This window comes from Ursus americanus, chromosome 2 (genome assembly GCF_024610735.1).
Source record: "Ursus americanus isolate L20-20 chromosome 2, mUrsAme1.1.p, whole genome shotgun sequence".
Classification (NCBI taxonomy): domain Eukaryota; kingdom Metazoa; phylum Chordata; class Mammalia; order Carnivora; family Ursidae; genus Ursus; species Ursus americanus.
Window position 1 is genome coordinate 65,417,316 of NC_142128.1, and position 6,612 is coordinate 65,423,927.

Here is a 6,612-nt window from a genome sequence, read left to right on the forward strand (position 1 = left end):
CCTTCAGCTCAGGTCACGATCCCAGGGTCCTGGGATCAAACCCACATTGGGCTCCCTGCTATGCAGGGCACCTGCCTCTCCCTGCACTCCTGCTTTCCCTCCGCTAGTACTCTCTCTCACTCTCTCTCTCTCAAATAAATAACTAAAATCTTACCAAAGAAGAAAAGAGAGAGAGAGATTTCTCTGTCCTATCATCTCCAGATTTAATTCTTCTTTAAGTGGTCTGTCTTCTGTCCTCAGGACAGTGTCCCATCTAACATGAGCTTTTTCTGTCTGTTGCTGCCCTTTTGTAAGCAGTAGTCTGCTTTTGACATGATCTAAGGCTATGGTTAGAAGATGTAAACATCTCCATGGTATTCTATAAGATCCATTGACAGATTGCCCAAGGACACAAACCTCAGTGCCCTTTTGCCCTCTACCCTCTTGGTTCACTGTACTCTCTTGAAGAAGCTTCAGCTATGTAAGTGATTCATTTATTAAAGCCAAGTAATCCCCAAAGGTGCAAGTTGGAATAGGTAGGAAGCCACTAGAAATTGCTGTGTGTTGGAAAGTACTACATGTATTTTTGCTTCAGCCATAAATACCCAAGACTTGAGAATATATCTACATATGGCCCTCATTGGTGGAAAAACCCTGCCTTCTCTCTGGCTTTCAAGCATAATTTGAATCCTCTTAAATTTAATCTGCAGAGTTTCAGGATATAACGGTATTGCTCTGCATTAGGATTCTCCAGGAAAACACAACTAATAGGAGATATGTATGTACATAAAGGGATTTATTATAAGGAATTGTCTTGGGCAGCTGTGGAGGCTGGCAAGTCCACCATGCAGACCTGATGTTCCAGTTCAGTCTCAAGGCCGGTAGGCTGGAGGAGCTGATATTCCAGCTTGAAGGCCATCACCCAGGAGAATTCTTTCTCACTCAGGAGAGGGTCAGCCTTTAGGTCTCTAGGCCCTCAACAGATTGGATGAGGCCCATCCACATTATGGAAGGTAATCTGCTTTACTCAGTCTACTGATTTCGGTGTTAATCTCATCCAGAAACACCCTCACAGAAACACCCAGAATAATGTTTGACCAGATATGTGGACACCCCATTGCCTAGTCAAATTGACTATCACCTACACTTCACAGTACTTCATTGTGTGATGGTAATTTTTTGAATCATTTAAAGATGTATTTATTTATTTGAGAGACAGAGTGCGGGGTATGGAAAGGGCAGAGGGAGAGAGAGAATCTTAAGCAGACTCCCCGATGAGTGAGGAGCCTCACATGGGGCTCGACCTCACAACCCTGTGATCATGACCTGAGCCAAAATCAAGAGTCAGACACTCAACCAACTGAGCCACCCAGGCACCCTACTCAAATTTGATTCACACTCAGAATCTATGTGATTAGGAACTAACTACACAGTAATGAGAATAAAGAGGAGAGAACAGATAGGAAGAGCAAGGAGATAAGCATTTTATGATTTATCGTGATGTGAGGAGGGCAGCCCAGTAGCACTGACTGCTAATATCTAATTTGATATAAACTCTTCCCTCAGGTCTGTGAGTTGCCTATGCTTCTTACGCTATCTTTGAAATAAGAAAGCAAATAGTTCACATTTTATGTTTGAGGGAACAATGTCTCAAAATTTGGCTGAAAGGCAGACGGTTGAATTTGTAATAAAGTCAAGACGTAACTGCAAGTCTTCGAATTTCCCAACTCCATTCTGTCATTTAGGTTTCTGGGAAACATTTGACCTGAAAAATGTATTTTAGAAAATAAGGCCAAGGGTGCCTGGCTGGCTCAGTCCATGGAGTGTGCAACTCTTGATCTCAGGGTTGTGCGTTTGAGCCCCATCTGGGGTATAGAGATGACTTAAAATTTTTAAATACTCTTTAAAGAAGGAAAATCAGTCCAAACATTTAGAGAAACAGAACTGACCCTTTTGGGGTTTGGAACTTCTGGTTTGCGTTAGCTTTTAAGACCATGTTCATGTATGGAATGGAGACATGCATGCTTCCGTATTAAATTCGGGGCCCCAGTAAGTGCAGTTTGAGTAGCATGCAGTGCATTGTATCCTAAGATGTGTACTCAGCAAGTTCCACTTTCTAAGATATGTCGCCCAAATGCAGTGACTATCGTTTAATTTTGAATATCAGCTCTCTTATTTGCAAGTACAGGGATTTTAACCACCATTCCATTTTCAGCTGTTGTCGCCAGGAACTAACATTTGAGCGCTGCTATAAGCTAAGTATTCCCCTAAGCACTGCTCATGGATTATTCTTATTTTCACAATGACCCTGTGATAGGTATATATATATGGAAATGGAGGCAGAAAAAAATTCAGGCTTTGCCTAAGGTTAGACAGCTAGCAAGTGGCAAACTGATTTTTAGCCTCAAGCAGTGTGACTCCAGAAAATGACCCTTTACTACAGAATACACTGCTTCTCATTTGTGTGTGTGTGTTTTGGTGGTGACATCCTTGAATTTTTTCCATATAACGAATGCTTAGTATGACAGAAACGAAGAGTCATTTATTAAGTGGGTCTACAGATTTTTTATTTTTTTATTTTTTATTTTTATTTTTTTTTTAAGATTTTATTTATTTATTCGACAGAGATAGAGACAGCCAGCAAGAGAGGGAACACAAGCAGGGGGAGTGGGAGAGGAAGAAACAGGCTCCTAGCGGAGGAGCCTGATGTGGGACTGAATCCCAGAACGCTGGGATCATGCCCTGAGCTGAAGGCAGACGCTTAACGACTGTGCCACCCAGGTGCCCCGGGTCTACAGATTTTTTAATACTTTAATGAAAAATTTTAAATCTCATGAAGGAAAATGAAGAAGAAAAATCCAATCCACGCATAGTCCCACAACCCAAACAAAATCTCTATTTACAGAAATCCACCTAACCTTAGCTCTTAACACTCTTTAAAGTAGAGAGGAAGATAGAAATCTGGAACAGAAGGAATATACACAAGAAAATGAAATTAAACATTTAAATTGATTGTGGACCAGTCTTTTTCTGGCTGTGATCTGAGGGCAGGGGAGCATCCTCCTTAACCATGAACCTATCTCCAAGGCTACTCAGCCTCTGGGGTTGTAGAAAGATGAACCAGACGCATAGCCCTTCTGTCCCATCCTTTCTTATGAGTATGGTGGAGCAGAGAGTCAGCAGATTGGAGGTAAAAGTTTTATTTTTTTAAAGATTTTATTTGATTAGAGAGAGAGAGAGAGAGAGAGCACAAGCAGGAGGAGCAGAGGGAGAGGGAGAAGCAGGCTCCCCGCCAAGCAGGGAGCCCGATGTGGGGGTTGATCCCAGGACCCTGGGATCATGACCTGAGCTGAAGGCAGATGCTTAACCAACTGAGCTACCCAGGTGCCCCAGATTGGAGGTAGAAGTTTAAAAAAAAAAAAAAAAAGTCTAGGGGCGCCTGGGTGGCACAGTGGTTAAGCGCCTGCCTTCGGCTCAGGGCGTGATCCCGGCGTTATGGGATCGAGCCCCACATCAGGCTCCTCTGCTATGAGCCTGCTTCTTCCTCTCCCACTCTCCCTGCTTGTGTTCCCTCTCTTGCTGGCTGTCTCTATCTCTGTCGAATAAATAAATAAAATCTTTAAAAAAAAAAAAAGTCTAGGAGAAGTTTTTTTTAACTTCTTGGGAGGGTCTTCAAAGACAGGTGGCTTGCTATGCTCCTGCGGTCAGTAGAAGTTGTGTCTGTCTTTAGTTCCAGTTGGATGACTTTCATGAAGTCACAGAAGTACAAGTGCCCAGCATAGAGTAAGTGCCCAAAATTTGTTATAAATCACCCAGCTATTATAGCATAGCCTTGAAGGAAATGGGTCTTTGTTAGGGGAAGAATCCTCAGTTCGCCACCCCAGCACTGCCACTTCTTAGCGTCTTAAACCCTAAGGGGAGAAGGAAAAGACTGCTTCCCAAAATATAACTAAAATAGTAGGGAAATTAAGAATTGAGTTTAAAAGGCCCATTAAATCTCATTTCCAGGGAAAAGAAATGACTGCCTTTTCTGTCTCCTTAGCTTTTTTGTTTTCATAGTTTTTCATAGTTTTATGATGTGTATTGTCTGCTCAGCATTGTCTGATGGTGCTTTTACAGTCTAGCCTATCGTATGATGTCTTCAGTTTCCACAAACTGCTTGTGGTTGAGACATGTGCCTAGGGCAGAGCATTTGGGGATGAACAAGAGGGAACTGACCTTGAAGACTGCATTCCACATTCTGGGAGCCCGGGAGACAGTACTGGAGCTCCTGAAGGCATAATTCAGTACTTGTCCACTAAAAAGTAAACTAGAAGTTCAAATCTTCAGTTACTTTCTTCTTAAGAGACAGTGTTTGTTGAAATATTTAGTGAATGAACAAGCAAATGGAGGGAAGATGTTAGCTGAAGCTGAAGTGGGGAGAGAGTAAGGTATGACCCTCACCTTGGAAGAGGAAGAGCCTTAATTCAGTGGCCGTCTATCAACTGGCCTTGAACTAAACTAGATGGGCAAGGCCTGGAAGACCGTCCTGAACTTTCCACCTGCCTGGACATGTTGACTATGGCCAGTTCGTTTCATTACCTAATAAATGAGTAACAAGAATCTCTCTGCCTCATCTCATAATACTAAATAAAGCCATTTTCTAAAACAATAGCAATCTGCCCTAATAGAACAACCTTCAGCAAAGTCACTGATGATCACTGCACCACCCCAGTCTCTGCACTGGCATTTTGACATTCATGCTTGACTATATACTTAGTCAAAATATATTTGGACACTGATTCAGGATGCTTACTACCGAAAAACCAGAAGTGTTGGCAAGAATGTGGAGAAACTGGAGCCCTTGCGCAGTGTTGGTGGGGATGAAAATGGTGCAGTTTCTGTGGAAAATAATATGGAGATTCCTAAAAAAATTAAAAACAGTATGACCATATGGTTAGCAATTCCACTTCTGGGTGTATACCCCAAAGAACTGAAAGCAGGGGCTCAAAGAGATATTTGTACACCCGTATTCACACCAACATTATTCACAGTAGTGAAAATCTGGAAGCAACCCAAGTGTCCACTGACAGTTGAATGGGGAAACAAAATGTGGTATATACATACATTGAAATATTATTCAGCCTTTAAAAAGTAAAACATTTTGATACATGCTAAAACATGATTGAACCTGGGAGACATTACGCTAAGTGAGATCTGTCAACACAAAAGGATAAACACTGTATGATTCTACTTATATGAGGTTCCCAGCCCAATTCATAAAAACAGAAAGTAAAATGATGGGTGCCAAAGTCTGGGGAGAGACGGAATGGGGAATTCGTGTTTAATGGTACAGAGTCTCAGGAAGGTGAAAATGTTCTGGAGATGGATGGTGGTGAAAGTTGCACAACAATGTCAATGTACTTAATGCCACTGAAGTATACGCTTAAAAATAATTAAAATGGTGAATTTATTGTTTGCACTTTTTTACTACACACACACACACACACACACACACACACAAATTCAGGGAAGAAAGGGTAGAGTGACATGGCTAAAGGGAAAAGATAGTTTGTTTAATGCTTCACTGGTGGGCTATGCCATTCCCTTCCTTTAGAGAAGCCAGATTTTATAAGGGGAGATTTTTGGGAGGCAGACAGTGTTAGGTTTGTTTGTTTATGGAGTGTATCTTCAGTTGGTTATTAACAGGCTGTCTGTGGCAGGCACTGAAATTTATTTTACAATGGTGGAGTAAACCTTAGTCATTCCCATAGGGATCCTCAGCTCTAACTCTGAGAATTTTAGGCATTCAACAAACGTTCATGAGTTTAAATGGAATGATCTAAGTGACCCTAGGTTGTTTGTCTTGAGTCTTGAGCCCACTCCTACCCAAGATCAGGTCATCTTTCAAATTCTGAATATAACAAATACTTAGACACTGCTTACTGTGCACGGTGACCGTCCTGGGGGTTTCTCATACTTCAACTCATTTAATCCTAATAACACTATGAGGTAAGTATCTTTGTTCCCCATTTTACACTTGAGAAAACGGAGGCACAGTGAGGTACAGTTTTACAACTACTAAGCTGTGGACCTGAGGTTCAAACCAAAACATGCTGTGGCTCCAGAGCACATGCTTCTAATCATTATTAAGCCCCTGAAGTAATGTCGGAGACGGGGACTCTAATGACCCTGAAGTGGATCTCAAGGTCCAGAATGGAGAATGAAAATTGGGAGTGAAGTTATTCCTTGATTATGATCCTGCCTTTCTGCTCCAACAGTGGCTGGCGCCCCTGAGGGCTAATGCTGAAGCCAGGGGTAAGGACTTAACGCGTTTAAGGTCAAAAATTTTGAACCTATGGAATTTCCCTCCAATTCTGAAGCAGCCCCTTAGTGACGAATCAGCTGCCTATCCCACGGGTTTTTCTATTAGTGCAGATTCTAGATGATCAAGGCAGGCAAAATGAAGCATCATTAAACTACCATTAAATGACGTTGAACCCTATGTAAATCTTTTTTTCTAGTCGTTCCAAGATGCGACCCAAAACGAATCTGCAATTCCGGAGTGGAAACCAGGGGGCGGGCCAAGCAGCGACCATTTTTGTTTTGCGGCCGTGCACTCTCAGAGCATCTTGACTAACAGGACCCCACGGA